Source organism: Lithobates pipiens, unplaced genomic scaffold, assembly GCF_037356315.1.
Source record: "Lithobates pipiens isolate NorthernLeopardFrog02 unplaced genomic scaffold, aLitPip1_a1.2 Scaffold_23, whole genome shotgun sequence".
Taxonomy (NCBI): Eukaryota; Metazoa; Chordata; class Amphibia; order Anura; family Ranidae; genus Lithobates; species Lithobates pipiens.
Window position 1 is genome coordinate 333,796,339 of NW_027507785.1, and position 18,012 is coordinate 333,814,350.

Consider the following 18,012-nt stretch of genomic DNA (forward strand, 5'->3'; position numbering starts at 1 on the left):
CCCCTTCTCTGGGATCAGAACCCATCATCCCATGTCCCCCTTATCTGGGATCAGAACCCCAAAACTGCCCAACCCCATGTCCTCCTTCTCTGGGGTCAGAACCCCAAACCCATCCCATGTCCCCTTCTCTTGTATTAGAACCCTCGAACCCACCCACCCTCACCCCATGTCCCCCTTCTCTGGGATCAGAACCCCAAACCCTATGCCCCCTTCTCTGGGATCAGAACCCCAAACCCCATGTTCTCCTTTTCTGGGATCAGAACCCTAAACCCACCCAACTTCACCCAATGTCCCCCTTCTCTGGTATTAGAACCCCCAAACCCACCCACCCTCACCCCATGTCCCCCTTCTCTGGGATCATAACCCCAAACTCCATGTTCTCCTTCTCTGGGATCAGAACCCTAAACCCACTCAACCTCACCCCATGTCTCCCTTCTCTGGTATTAGAACCCCCGAACCCACCCACCCTCACCCCATGTCCCCCTTCTCTGGGTTCAGAACCCCAAACCTCATTTCCCCTTTCTCTGGGATCAGAACCCCAAACCACACGCCCCCCTTCTCTGGTATTAGAAACCCCAACCGACCCAAGTCCCCCTTCTCTGATGTCAGAACCCCCAACCCACCCCATGTCCCCCTTCTATGGGATCAGAACCCCAATTCATATCCCTTCATTCCCTAGAAAGGTGTTTTTTTACTAGCCACAAATAACACATCAGTTCATAACATTGTAGCAACTCACTTTAGCAACCAGAGTTTCTTTATCACAATGTATGTTAAATAATCTTCATCTATTTTTCACCATATAATTAGCCGGGTCAGAGACCAGGCCTCAAAAAATTGTTGAAAACTCATAATTGTTCCTCTCCACGGAAATCTTTAGTAAAAGGCGAAAGATTTATTCGATCTGAAGAGAAACCAGAGTATACCGACATGAGAGGAGAGAGAACCGCCCACTGAAGGACGGCCCCCGCCCACCTGATGGAGAGCCCACCCCTCATTATATTTCATATCATTTATAATCCTCCATATCACTTCCATCACACACACCGAGCTACAGAATATGAGGAGAGACAAGAATATCGATTATTATATTCATCAGGCCGATAAATCTCTATAGAAGATGAGCGATCTGTATGCAAATCACCTGGAACAGCGAGAGAGAGGGCTCATGGGAGTGGGCGGAGCCTCATCTCTACCACGCCTCCCCCAGTCTATCAATAGGAGTCCTGATCACCGACACAAATGTAGCGGATCGGAAGGAATGTTTCCATCTACAGGAAGTGTGAGAAACTCCTGAGGACTCATCTCCTCTACAATATAAAAGAGACGTGTATTTGTCACATGGGATTTTAAATAAAGTTTTAAAAAAAACTCAGAGCAATGTCAATGGGTGTCATTTTCCTGCATTTGAAACTTATATTAACGACTTCAGCTCCAGAAGGTGCGTTTTTTGGGCTGTTTTTTTTTTTTGCAATACGGCGCTGCGTTACTGACAATTGCGCGGTTGTGCAGCACAAATAAAATTGATGTCATTTTTTCCCAATAAGCGCATATTGATTGGTCTGTGCAAAACTTATAACACTTATAAACTATGGGATAGTTTTATGGAATTTTATTTATTTTTTGCTAGTAATGGCGGCGATTAGCGACTTTTTGGGAACCAGCGACACTAATACAGTGGTAAGTGCTGAATAATATACACTGTCACTGTACTAAGGTCCCTATCACACTGGGGCGGTGGGTGCGTCAGCGGTAAAGCGCCGCTATTTTTTTTTCATCAGCGCCTTTGTTGTCAATTTAGCGGCGCTATTCAGCTTCTAGCGGGGAGCTTTTACTCCCCCCCGCTAGCGACTGAGAAAGGGTTAAAATTACCCGCAAAGCGCTGCTGCTGGCGATATAGCCGCGCTGCCCATTGATTTCAATGGGCAGGAGCGGTAAAGGAGCGATATACACACCGCTCCTTCACCGCTCCAAAGATGTGGCTAGCAGGACATTTTTTTTAGCATCCTGCCAGTGCACCGCTCCAGTGTGAGAGCCCTCGGGGCGTTCACACTGGGGACAAAGCAGCGGCTCTTTCAGGGCGCTTTGCAGGCGCTATTTTTAGCGATGTAGCGCCTGCAAATCGCCCCAGTGTGAAAGGGGTCTGATAACACTGGCTGGGAAGGGGTTAACCTCCTGGGGGCTCTAATTGGCTTCAAAAAAAGGGTGGGCTCAGGGCGCAGTGCACCCAGCTGTGCGACAACTCTCCTCCTGACACGTCAACTGATTGGCCGAGAGAAGTGATTCTATTGGGCGCCGGGGAGGAAGAGGGAGGAGACACAAGGGGAAGCCGCCAAAGCTGAGGAGACGCAGGGGAAACCGCCGCCCAGAGGAAGCGCTGCCCGCTACCTAGATGGGGTAAGTGCGGGGTTGGTGACCGATTGACCAACTGGGGGGATGTGCCTATGACCCGACCGACTGGGGGTTTGCTGCCCCCCCGCCAAAAATAAATAAATAAATATGAATATATATATATATATCACAAAAGTAAATACACCCTTCACATTTTTGTAATTATTGTATTATATCTTTTCATGTGACAACACTGAAGAAATGACACTTGTCTACAATGTAAAGTAGTGAGTGTACAGCTTGTATAACAGTGTAAATTTCCTGTCCCCTCAAAATAACTCAACACACAGCCATTAATGTCTAAACCGCTGCCAACAAAAGTCAGTACACCCCTAAGGAAAAATCTCCAAATTGGGCCCAAAGTGTCAATATTTTGTGTGGCCGCCATTATTTTCCAGCACTGCCTTCACCTTCTCGGGCATGGAAGTCACCAGAGCTTCCCAGGTCACCACTGGAGTCCTCTTCCCCTCCCCCATGATGACATCACGGAGCTGGTGGATGTTGGAGACCTTCCCCTCCTCCACCTTCCCTCTGAGGATGCCCCACAGATGATCAATAGGGTTTAGGTCTGGAGACATGCTTGGCCAGTCCATTACCTTGTGCATCATCTTTAGAAGAGGCTTCCTTTTGGGATGACAGCCATACAGACCAATTTGATGCAGTGTGCGGCGTATGGTCTGATCACTGACAGACTGACCCCCCCCCCCACCCCTACAACCTCTGCAGCAGTGCTGGCAGCACTCATACGCCTATTTCCCAAAGACAACCTCTGGATATGACGCTGAGCACGTGACCTCAACTTCTTTGGTGAACCATGGTGAGGCCTGTTCTGAGTGAAACCTGTCCTGTTATACCGCTGTATGGACTTGGCCACCGTGCTGCAGCTCAATTTCAGGGTCTTGGCAATCTTATTATAGCCTAGGCCAGAGATATGCAACAATCTTTTCTTTCAGATCCTCAGAGAGTTCTTTGCCATGAGCTGCCATGTTGAACTTCCAGTGACCAGTATGAGAGAGTGAGAGTGATAACACCAAATTTAACACACCTGCTCCCCATTAAGGATGAGCTTCGTGTTCGAGTCAAACCCATGTTCAACTCGAACATCGGCTGTTCGCCCGTTCAGTGAATTCCAAATATATGGGCTGTTCGTGCCAAATTTGAGTAGAACGTCACGGCCTATAATTCACTGCGGCATCACAGTGCATTGCTGACTGATGATTAGCCAAACATGCACTATGACCCGCGTGCTTGGCCAATCACAGCGCTGTCTGTACAGTGAGCTGTAATTGGCCAAAGCCAGGGTGGCTTTGGCCAATTATGGCTCAGGGGGTTTAGTACACGCTCCACACTATATAAAACCGCCTGCACGGCGGCCTTGCGTAGTGTGTTGCGTCGGCGGAGAGAGAGATAGAAGGAGAGACAGTGTCTTTGAATTTCATTTGAAGCTGTTGCAATTACAGTCGGTGTATTGTGCCACCTACACAGTGTACACCTAAAGCTACCCCAATTGCTGGTGTTCTGCTGGTCCTATACTACAGGCAGCTGCAGTAATTACAGTCGGTGTACTGTGTCATCTGCACAGTGTGCACTTAAAGCTACCCCAATTGCTGGTGTTGTTCAGATCCTATACCAGAGGCAGGCAGCTGCAGTAATTACAGTCGCTGTATTGTGTCATCTGCACAGTGTGCACCTAAAGCTACGCCAATTGCTGGTGTTCTGCTGATCCTACACCATAGGCAGGCAGCTGCAGTAATTACAGTTGGCGTATTGTGTCATCTTGTCATCTGCACATTGTACGCCTAAAGCTACCCCAATTGCTGGTGTTCTGCTGACCCTATCCGCAGGCAGCTGTAGCAATTACAGTTGGTGTACTGTGTCATCTGCACAGTGTGCACCTAAAGCTACCCCAATTGCTGGTCTTCTGCTAATCCCATACCACAGGCAGGCAGCTGCAGTAATTACAGTCGGTGTATTGTGTCATCTGCACAGTGTGCACCTAAAGCTACCCCAATTGCTGGTGTTCTTCAGATCCTATACCACAGGCAGGCAGCTGCAGTAATTACAGTCGGTGTATTGTGTCATCTGCACAGTGTACGCCTAAAGCTACCCCAATTGCTGGTGTTCTGCTGATCCTATCCGCAGGCAGCTGTAGCAATTACAGTCGGTGTACTGTGTCATCTGCATAGTGTGCACCTAAAGCTACCCCAATTGCTGGTGTTCTGCTAATCCTATCCGCAGGCAGCTGTAGCAATTACAGTCGGTGTACTGTGTCATCTGCACAGTGTGCACCTAAAGCTACCCCAATTGCTTGTGTTCTGCTGATCCTATCCGCAGGCAGCTGTAGCAATTACAGTCGGTGTATTGTGTCATCTGCACAGTGTACGCCTAAAGCTACCCCCAATTGCTGGCGTTCTTCAGATCCTATACCACAGGCAGGCAGCTGCAGTAATTACAGTCGGTGTATTGTGTCATCTGCACAGTGTACGCCTAAAGCTACCCCAATTTCTGGTGTTCTGCTGATCCTATACATAGGCAGCTGTAGCAATTACAGTCGGTGTACTGTGTCATCTGCACAGTTTGCACCTAAAGCTACCCCAATTGCTGGTGCTCTGCTGATCCTATCCGCAGGTAGCTGTAGCAATTACAGTCGGTGTACTGTGTCATCTGCACAGTGTGCACCTAAAGCTACCCCAATTGCTGGTGTTCTGCTGATCCTATACCACAGGCAGGCAGCTGCGGTAATTACAGTCGGTTTATTGTGTCATCTGCACAGTGTGCACCTAAAGCTACCCCAATTGCTGGTGTTCTTCAGATCCTATACCACAGGCAGGCAGCTGCAGTAATTACAGTCGGTGTATTGTGTCATCTGCACAGTGTACGCCTAAAGCTACCCCAATTGCTGGTGTTCTGCTGATCCTATCCGCAGGCAGCTGTAGCAATTACAGTCGGTGTACTGTGTCATCTGCACAGTGTGCACCTAAAGCTACCCCAATTGCTGGTGTTCTGCTGATCCTATCCGCAGGCAGCTGTAGCAATTACAGTCGGTGTACTGTGTCATCTGCACAGTGTGCACCTAAAGCTACCCCAATTGCTTGTGTTCTGCTGATCCTATCCGCAGGCAGCTGTAGCAATTACAGTCGGTGTATTGTGTCATCTGCACAGTGTACGCCTAAAGCTACCCCCAATTGCTGGCGTTCTTCAGATCCTATACCACAGGCAGGCAGCTGCAGTAATTACAGTCGGTGTATTGTGTCATCTGCACAGTGTACGCCTAAAGCTACCCCAATTTCTGGTGTTCTGCTGATCCTATACGTAGGCAGCTGTAGCAATTACAGTCGGTGTACTGTGTCATCTGCACAGTTTGCACCTAAAGCTACCCCAATTGCTGGTGCTCTGCTGATCCTATCCGCAGGCAGCTGTAGCAATTACAGTCGGTGTACTGTGTCATCTGCACAGTGTGCACCTAAAGCTACCCCAATTGCTGGTGTTCTGCTGATCCTATACCACAGGCAGGCAGCTGCAGTAATTACAGTTGGTGTATTGTGTCATCTTGTCATCTGCACAGTTTGCACCTAAAGCTACCCCAATTGCTGGTGTTCTGCTGATCCTATCCGCAGGCAGCTGTAGCAATTACAGTCGGTGTACTGTGTCAGCTGCACAGTTTGCACCTAAAGCTACCCCAATTGTTGGTGTTCTGCTGATCCTATCCACAGGCACAGGCAGGCAGCTGCAGTAATTACAGTCGGTGTATTATGTCATCTGCACAGTGTGCACTTAAAGCTACCCCAATTGCTGGTGTTCGGCTGATCCTATACCGCAGGCAGTTGCAGTAATTACAGTTGGTGTACTGTGTCATCTGCACAGTGTGCACTTAAAGCTACCCCAATTGCTGGTGTTCTCATAGTAATAATACTACAGGCAGGCAGTTGATTCTGCTAGCTGCAGTATAATCAGTATATACATCCCAGCTTTGTGCAGCTACATCTCCCTGCAGGCCATTAATATGTCTGGAAGGCCAGCAAGGAGAGGCAGACAGTCACAAGCCAATAAAAGAGGGCAAGCAGGCTCTGTGTCTAGAGGCAAAAGTGCTGGCCATGGGACACGCTTGTCCTTATTTTCGGCAGCTGGACGTGTTGAGCTGCAACATGCCGAAGACTTGGTAGAGTGGATGACCAAGCCAGCCTCATCCTTCTCATCCTCTCTCACCCAGGCTCAGGGTACTGGCAAAGCAGCTGCCAATGCGCCCTCTTCCATCGGCTCAATGGCATCAGTCACTCCTTCCCTAGCCCCACCATGTCCTCCTGAGGAGTCCCCCAAACTGTTTGAGCACAGTGTTGGGTACATGCTCCACAAGGATGCCCAGCATTTTGAAGGCTCTAAAGATGATGATAACCAGCTAGAGGAAGGCAGTAACGTGAGCCCAGAGAGAGGGGATGCTCAAGAAGGACAGCAATCTGGCAGTCATGTTCCCCCAGCTGCAGCATACTGCCAGGTTTGCTCCAGTGATGAGGAGCGAGGGGATGTTGAGGTCACTGACTCCACGTGGATGCCGGGTAGGAGAGAGGAGGAGGAGGCACATCTCCAACGAGGCAGGATGCCCTCCAGGGGCCAGCTTAAGGGCAGCACACCAACTACATTACACCGCAGAGCTCCACATGTGCATCAGATCGCACCGCTGCTATCTGCAACATATGTCTCAAGCGTATCTCGCGTGGCCAAAACATCAGCCACTTGGGCACCACATGCTTGACCAGACATATGTCGACCTGCCATGCAGTTAGTTGGCAAGCGTACCTCAAAGACCCACACCAAAGAACAAAACGGACCTCTTCTTGCTCCTCATCAGCTGTGATCTCCAACCCCACTAGACCTTTAGTCCTCTCTGAAACCTGCACTGAGAGGAATGAAGGTGTAGAATTAGGTGTGTCACAGCCAAGTACTTGCGGGAACTCTGCTATCCGTACATCGACGTCCGATTGTACCAGGCAAATTTCCCTGCCCCAGTTGCTGCACTGTTGAAAGAAGGTCACTCCCAGCCATCCACATGCCCAGCGGTTGAATGCTAGCTTGGCTAAATTGCTAGCACTTCAACTGCTGCCTTTTCAGTTGGTAGACTCGGCCCCCTTCCGTGAGTTTATGCAATGTGCGGTTCCTCAGTGGCAGGTTCCCAAACGCCACTTTTTCTGACGGAAGGCGATTCCAGCTCTCTACCGGCATGTGGAAGCCAATGTCCTTGCCTCGCTGGACAGGGCGGTCAGCGGTAAGGTGCATATTACCGCTGACTCATGGTCCAGCAGGCATGGACAGGGACGTTACCTATCTTTGACTGCGCATTGGGTGACTCTTCTGGCAGCTGGGAAGGATGCAGGACAAGGTGCAGTAGTGTTTGAGGTTGTTCCGCCACCACGCCTCCAAAATGCTACTACTGGTGATTGTGACACACCTCTCTCCTCCACCCCCTCCTCTTCTTCTTCCTCCATGGCCTCTTCCTGTGCTTTGTCCTCGGAACCAGTGGTGCTCCGTAGGCATTTCATGCTTCCAAAGTGAATGTTCCTGTTTTTCTAGAAGCCCAGGTTCTGAATCTGGGGAAGCAAATGTCAGCAGTGAGAAATCCCTCCATACTAAAGGAGAGCCAGAAACGTACACGTCAGGTGCCGGCAGGTGCCTAGGCACTAGGAAAGAGTAGATGGGTGACAGGAAGGGTAGAGGGGAAGTGCCAGGGATGCTGATCCAGGGCTGGAGCATCCCAATAAGTACGCTCCATTGAGTGACATTCGTGAAACCAGTCAGGGACCAGCACTGCTGGAGCTGAGGGACTCTCCTAGTTCCTGATGGAAGAACTCCAGTGAGAGTGGGGGGGGGGGGGGAAGCGAAGGGAAAGGAAAGACAGATTCTGGTGGTAGGGGACTCAATTCTTAGAAGGACAGAGAGGACAATCTGTAACAAAGACCTGAAAGGCTGAACTGTATGTTGTCTGCCGGGCGCTCGGGTTTGGCACATCAAGGATCTGGTGGACAGATTACTGGGAGGGGGTGGGGAAGACCCGGCTGTCATGGTGCACGTTGGCACCAATAACAAAGTCAGAGGCAGATGGAGTGTCCTAAAGAACGATTTTAGGGACTTGGGAGCTAAATTGAGGAAAAGGACCTCCAAGATAGTATTCTCAGGAATACTACCAGTACATCGAGCCACACCAGAAAGGGCAGAGGGAGACTAGGGAAGTAAAGAAGTGGCTGACGAGCTGGTGTAGTAAGGAGGGGTTTGGGTTCCTGGAGGACTGGGCCAACTTCTCAGTCAATCACCAGTACTATAGAAGAGGCACCTAAATGAGGAGGGTGCAGATTAGCTGGGAGTAAAGATGGCCAAAAAGTTAGAGGGGTTTTTAAACTTGGCGACAGGGGGGTCCAAAAGTAGAGATAGTCAGCGTGGAACATATTACAGAGGGTAGTATTGGGGGCATTAGTGGTAGGTTGACCAAAGCACATAAACCCAAGGTAAGTACAGTAACAAGTCCTAGTTGCAATCTCGGAACACCCAATAAGAGGATAATATGCAACCGGTCTAAACTGCGTGGCATGTTCACCAATGCCAGGAGCCTGGCGGACAAGATTTGTAAACTAGAGATACTGTTGTAGGAGGAGGATTTGGATTTTGTGGGAATTTCAGAGACCTGATTCAACAGCTCTCATGATTGGCTGGCAAACATTCAAGGGTATTCCCTTTATCACAGGGATAGAGAGGGCAAAAAAAGGGGGATGGGGATGCCTATATATCAAGAATAATGTACAAGTGAATGTGAGAGGTGACATCACTAAGGGAGCTAGGGAGGAGGTGGAATCCTTATGGGTAGAGCTCCAAAGGGATCAAGTTAAGGGTAAAATAATACTGAGAGTATGCTATAGGCCCCCTAACCTGAGGGAGGAGGGGGAGGTGGACCTCCTATCACAATTTGGATTAGCAGCAAGGATGAGAAGTGTTATCATAATGGGGGATTTTAATTTTCCAGACATGGAGTGGGTGGAGGGAACCGCGCATTCATCTAAGGCTCGCCAGTTCCTAAATGTCTTGCAGGACAATTTTATGGGTCAGATGGTAGACGCACCAACTAGAAATGAAGTGTTACTGGATCTACTGATTACCAACAATACAGACCTGATCACGGATGTGGAAATACGGGGCAATTTAGGGAACAGCGATCACAGGTCAATTGGCTTCAGTATAAATCACACAAATAGGAAACATAAGGGGAATACAAGGACACTGAAGATGGTGAAGGTATTGAATATATTCTTCTCCTCAGTCTTCATGAGGGAATCGGGGGGCTTCAGTAATCAAAACTGCAGTGTTTATCCTCATGACACATCACAGGAAGCACCTCCATGGTTAACAGAGGACAGAATTAAAATTAGACTTGGGAAACTTAACATTAATCAATCACTGGGGACAGGTAGCTTGTACCCAAAGGTAAAGGTAAAACTCAGTCAAGTAATTGCCAGACCATTGTTCCTAATTTTTACTGAGAATCTACTGACTGTAATGGTACAAGCTGATTGGAGAAAAGCCAATGTAGCACCAATATTTAAAAACGTCCCAAAATACATCCCTGGGAATTACAGACTAGTTAGCCTAACATCAATAGTATGTAAACTCTTGGAAGGGATGATAAGGGACCATATACAAGATTTTAGTAATGAGAATAGTATCATTAGCAGTAATCAGCATGGGTTCATGAAGAATCGTTCTTGCCAAACCAATCTACTAACCTTTTATGAGGATGAGTTGCCAGCTAGATAAAGGAAGGCCCGTAGACGTGGTGTATCTAGATAAAGGAAGGCCCGTAGATGTGGTGTATCTAGATAAAGGAAGGCCCGTAGACGTGGTGTATCTAAATAAAGGAAGGCCAGTAGACATGGTGTATCTAGATAAAGGAAGGCCCGTAGACGTGGTATATCTGGATAAAGGAAGGCCCGTAGACGTGGTGTATCTATATAAAGGAAGGACCCTAGACGTGGTGTATCTATATAAAGGAAGGCCCGTAGACGTGGTGTATCTGGATAAAGGAAGGCCCGTAGATGTGGTGTATCTGGATAAAGGAAGGCCCGTAGACGTGGTGTATCTAAATAAAGGAAGGCCCGTAGACGTGGTGTATCTAAATAAAGGAAGGCCAGTAGACATGGTGTATCTAGATGAAGGAAGGCCCGTAGACGTGGTGTATCTGGATAAAGGAAGGCCAGTAAGTAGACGTGGTGTATCTAGATAAAGGAAGGCCAGTAAGTAGACGTGGTGTATCTAGATAAAGGAAGGCCCGTAGACGTGGTGTATCTAGATAAAGGAAGGCCCGTAGACGTGGTGTATCTGGATAAAGGAAGGCCCGTAGAGGTGGTGTATCTGGATAAAGGAAGGTCCGTAGACATGGTGTATCTATATAAAGGAAGGCCCGTAGACGTGGTGTATCTAGATAAAGGAAGGCCCGTAGACGTGGTGTATCTGGATAAAGGAAGGCCCGTAGACGTGGTGTATCTGGATAAAGGAAGGTCCGTAGACATGGTGTATCTAAATAAAGGAAGGCCCATAGACGTGGTGTATCTAAATAAAGGAAGGCCAGTAGACATGGTGTATCTAGATGAAGGAAGGCCCGTAGACGTGGTGTATCTGGATAAAGGAAGGCCAGTAAGTAGACGTGGTGTATCTAGATAAAGGAAGGCCCGTAGACGTGGTGTATCTAGATAAAGGAAGGCCAGTAAGTAGACGTGGTGTATCTAGATAAAGGAAGGCCCATAGACGTGGTGTATCTAAATAAAGGAAGGCCCGTAGACGTGGTGTATCTAAATAAAGGAAGGCCAGTAGACATGGTGTATCTAGATGAAGGAAGGCCCGTAGACGTGGTGTATCTGGATAAAGGAAGGCCCGTAGACGTGGTGTATCTAGATAAAGGAAGGCCCATAGACGTGGTGTATCTAAATAAAGGAAGGCCCGTAGACGTGGTGTATCTGGATAAAGGAAGGCCCGTAGACGTGGTGTATCTGGATAAAGGAAGGCCTGTAGATGTGGTGTATCTGGATAAAGGAAGGCCCGTAGATGTGGTGTATCTGGATAAAGGAAGGCCCATAGACGTGGTGTATCTGGATAAAGGAAGGCCCGTAGACGTGGTGTATCTAGATAAAGGAAGGCCCGTAGATGTGGTGTATCTGGATAAAGGAAGGCCCATAGAAGTGGTGTATCTAGATAAAGGAAGGTCCGTAGACGTGGTGTATCTGGATAAAGGAAGGCCCGTAGACGTGGTGTATCTGGATAAAGGAAGGCCAGTAAGTAGACGTGGTGTATCTAGATAAAGGAAGGCCCGTAGACGTGGTGTATCTGGATAAAGGAAGGCCAGTAAGTAGACGTGGTGTATCTAGATAAAGGAAGGCCCGTAGACGTGGTGTATCTAGATAAAGGAAGGCCTGTAGATGGGGTGTATCTGGATAAAGGAAGGTCCGTAGACGTGGTGTATCTAGATAAAGGAAGGCCCGTAGATGTGGTGTATCTAAATAAAGGAAGGCCCATAGACGTGGTGTATCTAAATAAAGGAAGGCCAGTAGACATGGTGTATCTAGATGAAGGAAGGCCCGTAGACGTGGTGTATCTAGATAAAGGAAGGCCTGTAGATGTGGTGTATCTGGATAAAGGAAGGCCCATAGAAGTGGTGTATCTAGATAAAGGAAGGTCCGTAGACGTGGTGTATCTGGATAAAGGAAGGCCCGTAGACGTGGTGTATCTAGATAAAGGAAGGCCAGTAAGTAGACGTGGTGTATCTAGATAAAGGAAGGCCCGTAGACGTGGTGTATCTAGATAAAGGAAGGCCTGTAGATGGGGTGTATCTGGATAAAGGAAGGTCCGTAGACGTGGTGTATCTAGATAAAGGAAGGCCCGTAGATGTGGTGTATCTAAATAAAGGAAGGCCCATAGACGTGGTGTATCTAAATAAAGGAAGGCCAGTAGACATGGTGTATCTAGATAAAGGAAGGCCCGTAAGTAGACGTGGTGTATCTAGATAAAGGAAGGCCAGTAAGTAGACGTGGTGTATCTAGATAAAGGAAGGCCCGTAGACGTGGTGTATCTAAATAAAGGAAGGCCCATAGACGTGGTGTATCTAAATAAAGGAAGGCCAGTAGACATGGTGTATCTAGATGAAGGAAGGCCCGTAGACGTGGTGTATCTGGATAAAGGAAGGCCCGTAGACGTGGTGTATCTAGATAAAGGAAGGCCCGTAGACGTGGTGTATCTGGATAAAGGAAGGCCCGTAGACGTGGTGTATCTAGATAAAGGAATGCCCGTAGATGTGGTGTATCTGGATAAAGGAAGGCCCATAGACGTGGTGTATCTGGATAAAGGAAGGCCCATAGACGTGGTGTATCTGGATAAAGGAAGGCCCGTAGACGTGGTGTATCTGGATAAAGGAAGGCCCATAGACGTGGTGTATCTGGATAAAGGAAGACCCGTAGACGTGGTGTATCTAGATAAAGGAAGGCCAGTAAGTAGACGTGGTGTATCTAGATAAAGGAAGGCCAGTAAGTAGACGTGGTGTATCTAGATAAAGGAAGGCCCGTAGACGTGGTGTATCTAGATAAAGGAAGGCCCGTAGACGTGGTGTATCTGGATAAAGGAAGGCCCGTAGACGTGGTGTATCTGGATAAAGGAAGGCCCGTAGACATGGTGTATCTGGATAAAGGATGGCCCATAGACGTGGTGTATCTGGATAAAGGAAGACCCGTAGACGTGGTGTATCTGGATAAAGGAAGGCCCATAGACGTGGTGTATCTGGATAAAGGAAGGCCCGTAGACGTGGTGTATCTGGATAAAGGAAGGCCCGTAGACGTGGTGTATCTGGATAAAGGAAGACCCGTAGACGTGGTGTATCTAGATAAAGGAAGGCCAGTAAGTAGACGTGGTGTATCTAGATAAAGGAAGACCAGTAAGTAGACGTGGTGTATCTAGATAAAGGAAGACCAGTAAGTAGACGTGGTGTATCTGGATAAAGGAAGGCCCGTAGACGTGGTGTATCTGGATAAAGGAAGGCCCGTAGACGTGGTGTATCTGGATAAAGGAAGGCCCATAGACGTGGTGTATCTAGATAAAGGAAGGCCAGTAGACGTGGTGTATCTGGATAAAGGAAGGCCCGTAGACGTGGTGTATCTGGATAAAGGAAGGCCCGTAGACGTGGTGTATCTGGATAAAGGAAGGCCCGTAGACGTGGTGTATCTAGATAAAGGAAGGCCAGTAGATGTGGTGTATCTAGATAAAGGAAGGCCAGTAAGTAGACGTGGTGTATCTGGATAAAGTATGGCCCAGAGACATTGTGTATCTGGATTTTGCAAAAGCATTTGACACTGTTCCCTATAAACGTTTACTGTACAAAATAAGGTTGGTTGGCATGGACCATAGGGTGAGTACATGGATAGAAAACTGGCTACAAAGGTGAGTTCAGAGGGTGGTGATAAGTGGGGAGTACTCGGAATGGTCAGGGGTGGAATGTATCAGAACCCCCAACCCACCCACGTCCCCCCTTCTTTGGGATCAGAACCACTAAACCCCATGTCCTCTCTCTCTGGTATCAGAACTCCAAACCCACCCAACCCCACCCTATGTCCCCCTTCTATGGGATCAAAACCCCAATTCATATCCCCGGATTTGAGGGTATTTTTAACTATCCAGTGTTACACTCTCATCTTATAACATTGTAGCAATCTATATTTATGTTCAGAATTTATTCCTTACAAACCACATCATGTGATCTTTATCTATTTTTCACCATTGGGATCAGAACCCCAAAACCCACCCCATGCCCCCTTCTCTGGGATCAGAACCCCAAATCCACCCATATCCCCCTTCTCTGGAATCAGAACCCCAAACCCACCCAACCTCACCCTGTGTCCCCCTTCTGTGGGATAAGAACCCCAAATTCACCCATATCCCCCTTCTCTGGGATCAGAACCCCAAATCCACCCAACCTCACCCCATACCCCCCTTCTCTGGGATAAGAACACCAAACCCACCCCACTTCATGTCCCTCCTATCACCAAGATGAAGAGAGTTTTGCAGCAATTGACGTTCATAATCAGAGTTTCTTCTCACTCTCAGAAATAATAAAATCTTCATCTATTTGTCACCATATAATTAGCCGGGTCAGAGACCAGGCCTCAAAAAATTGTTGAAAACTCATAATTGTTCCTCTCCACGGAAATCTTTAGTAAAAGGCGAAAGATTTATTCGATCTGAAGAGAAACCAGAGTATACCGACATGAGAGGAGAGAGAACCGCCCACTGAAGGACGGCCCCCGCCCACCTGATGGAGAGCCCACCCCTCATTATATTTCATATCATTTATAATCCTCCATATCACTTCCATCACACACACCGAGCTAGAGAATATGAGGAGAGACAAGAATATCGATTATTATATTCATCAGGCCGATAAATCTCTATAGAAGATGAGCGATCTGTATGCAAATCACCTGGAACACTGAGAGAGAGGGATCATGGGAGTGGGCGAAGCCTCATCTCCACCACGCCTCCCCCCAGTCCACCAATAGGAGTCCTGATCACCGACACAAATGTAGAGGATCGGAAGGAATGTTTCCATCTACAGGAAGTGTGAGAAACCATTAACCCCATAAATGCCAGACAACACATCGCCACTGGAGTCTCCGCCCCCTGCAGGTTTCCAGCCTATCTCCTGCAGGCTGCTGCTTGAGTGGGCGGGATGGGGGTGTGGCCTGGAAGAGGGAGGAGTTCCCGGAGGTGCATTACTTTCCAGGCTCCTCTATGCTGACTAATGGGGTGCCATCTCCTTCTCATGTATCCTGTGTGTCATGTATGTAATCTCTGACCGTTCCCGTGTGTCATGTATGTAATCTCTGACCGTCCGGTGTGACATGTATGTAATCTCTGACCGTCTCGTGTGTCACGTATATAATCTCTGACCGTAGCATGTGTCATGTATGTAATATCTGACCGCAGGTGTGTTATGTATGTAATCTGACCATTTTGTGTGTCCTGTATATAATCTCTGACCGTTCCGTGTGTCATGTATGTAATCTCTGACCATCCCATGTGTCATGAATGTAATCTCTGACCGCCCAGTGCGTCATGTATGTAATTTCTGACCATCCTGTGTGTCATGTATATAATCTCTGATCGTCCCCTGTGTCATGTATGTAATCTGACCATCTCATGTATCATGTATGTAATCTCTGACTGTCCCGTGTGTCATGTATGTAATCTCTGACCATCCCATGTGCCATGTATGTAATCTCTAAATGTCCTGTGCACTGTATATGTAATCTCTGACTGTCCTTTGTGTCATGTATGCAATTGGTGACTGTCCCGTGTGTCATGTATGTAATCTCTGACCGTCCCGTGTTTGTAATCTGTGACTGCCCCATGTATCATGTATGTAATCTCTGACTGTCCCATATGTCATCTATGTCTATGTAATATGTGACCAGCCCGTGTATCATGTATGTAATCTCTGACTGTCCTTTGTGTCATGTATGCAATTGGTGACTGTCCCGTGTGTCATGTATGTAATCTCTGACCGTCCCGTGTTTGTAATCTGTGACTGCCCCATGTATCATGTATGTAATCTCTGACTGTCCCATATGTCATCTATGTCTATGTAATATGTGACCAGCCCGTGTATCATGTATGTAATCTCTGACTGTCCCGTGTGTCATGTATGCAATCTGTGACTCTTGTGTGTCATGTATGTAATCTCAGGCTCTGACTGTCCCATGGGTATCTCCTGGGGGGTATTCCTCTCCTCTGATCATACAGAATGGAATCAGGGGGGCCCCAGCAGAACCCCCCCTAAAATGTCTGATAGATCCCCCATCAGGGGGCGCCCTGGGTTCCTCCGGGGTCCCCCCTTTGGTGTCATAATGAGTGGCGGCAGAATCGCCTCCTGAAGCGCACACATGTGACTTTCCCTGACAATGGCGCGGTCATGTGACGCCGTACACAAATCTAATTTCTATCGTTTTATCTCACAAATAAAGCTTTCTATTGGTGGGATTTCATCACTTCTGCTTTTTTAAAAAAAATTTTGCACCATAAACAAGAAAAGAACGACAATTAAAAAAAAATATATATTTTTTTACTTCTGCTATAAAACATTTCCAATAAAAAAATGTAAAAAATCTAATTTCTTCATCAATTTAAGCGACTTGTTTTTGGTTAAAAATACCCCAATAAGTGTAAATTGATTGGTTTACAGAAACGTTATCACGTCTACAAACTATGCGATATATATTGGAAATGATATTTATACTAGTAGTGGCGGCGATCAGCGACTTATAGCGGGACCGCAGCGCATTGGTGACAAAGCAGCCTTAGGCCTCATTCATACGATCGGTCCAATCGGGTCCGCCTGTCTGTTTTTCAGACCCAATCGGACCCTCCATGGACCACCTCTAAAGAGCAGCAGATGTACAGATTTGTGGCCTTTTACACCCGCCTACCTCCAATCCGATTCGTTTAAAGAAACAGGAATGGATCCTCCCCCCTCCGTCTGATCTGATCAAATTGGAGGGCCCATAGAGTACATCGGGCTGTGTCCGTGTCTGCTCTGCATGTACAGAATGGACACAGACCCGTCATCTGCCCGCACCGCTCATTGTGGCCCCCGCCACCAAGCCGCTAAAGTAGCCCTCGCTCTTCAAAAGTTTGGGCACCCCTGCCATGCACTGTCACTGTACTAATGACACCGGCTGGGAAGGGGTTAACCACATCCATACAGGGGCTAATTCTGGCATTCCTCTCCTACATCTAAAAATCATATTTTTTTTTTGCTAGAAAATTACTCAGAACTCCCAAACATTATATACCTTTTTATTTTTTTTTTAGCAGAGACCCTAGGGAATAAAATGGAGATTGTTGCAATTGTTTTTGTCACATGGTTTTTGTGCAGCAATTTTTCAAACGCAATTTTTTTTCGGAAAAGAAAACACTTTCCACATTTTATTGTATATTGTGAATGATGATGTTACGCCAAGTAAATAGATACCCAACACGTCGTGCTTTAAAATTGCGCCCGCTCGTGGAATTGCACCAAACTTCGGTAGTTAAAAATCTCCGTAGGCAACAATTTTTAATTTTTTTTTACAGGTTACCAGTTTACATTTCCCGCGCATGTGCGGTTTGAACGCCGTTTACATATGCAGGAGGGACCCAGGTATGCGTTTTCACTTCTGTGTGCGACCATGGTTGGGGGGCGCTATAAAAATGTTTTTTATTGTTTATTTTATTTTTAAAGAGAGATAAAATGTAATTGTGGCGCTCCTCCAATTTTAGTTAAATAAATGGTAAACGACGACACTGTGTTATACCCTCTACAAAGTACAATATTTGGGGATAGAACACAGAACAGGATGGTGTTGGCTGGTAGTCTAAAATAACAGAGTGTAACAACCCTATTAGTAAACCATGTATATAGCTCCAGTATACTATATTCCTACACAATGTGTTACACCCTCTGCCTGGTGTCTACACTCCTCCAAACGGAATAGAAAAAAAAATGTTACAGATATATATAAAACTCAATGTTAAGCTAAGATTATAGAGGCTTCAGTATGTTAGTAAAAA

At 47.2% G+C, this 18,012-nt stretch overlaps 2 non-coding genes across 2 annotated transcripts; both read right to left on the reverse strand.

Moving 5' to 3' along the window:
* Positions 1–808: 808 nt before the first annotated feature.
* LOC143928581 (U5 spliceosomal RNA) lies at positions 809–924 on the reverse strand. Its single transcript, XR_013262426.1, has one exon. It is a non-coding gene; the product is annotated as a U5 spliceosomal RNA (small nuclear RNA).
* Positions 925–14,549: 13,625 nt separating this feature from the next.
* Positions 14,550–14,665, reverse strand: LOC143928582 (U5 spliceosomal RNA). Its single transcript, XR_013262427.1, has one exon. It is a non-coding gene; the product is annotated as a U5 spliceosomal RNA (small nuclear RNA).
* Between the last annotated feature and the right edge of the window lie 3,347 nt (positions 14,666–18,012).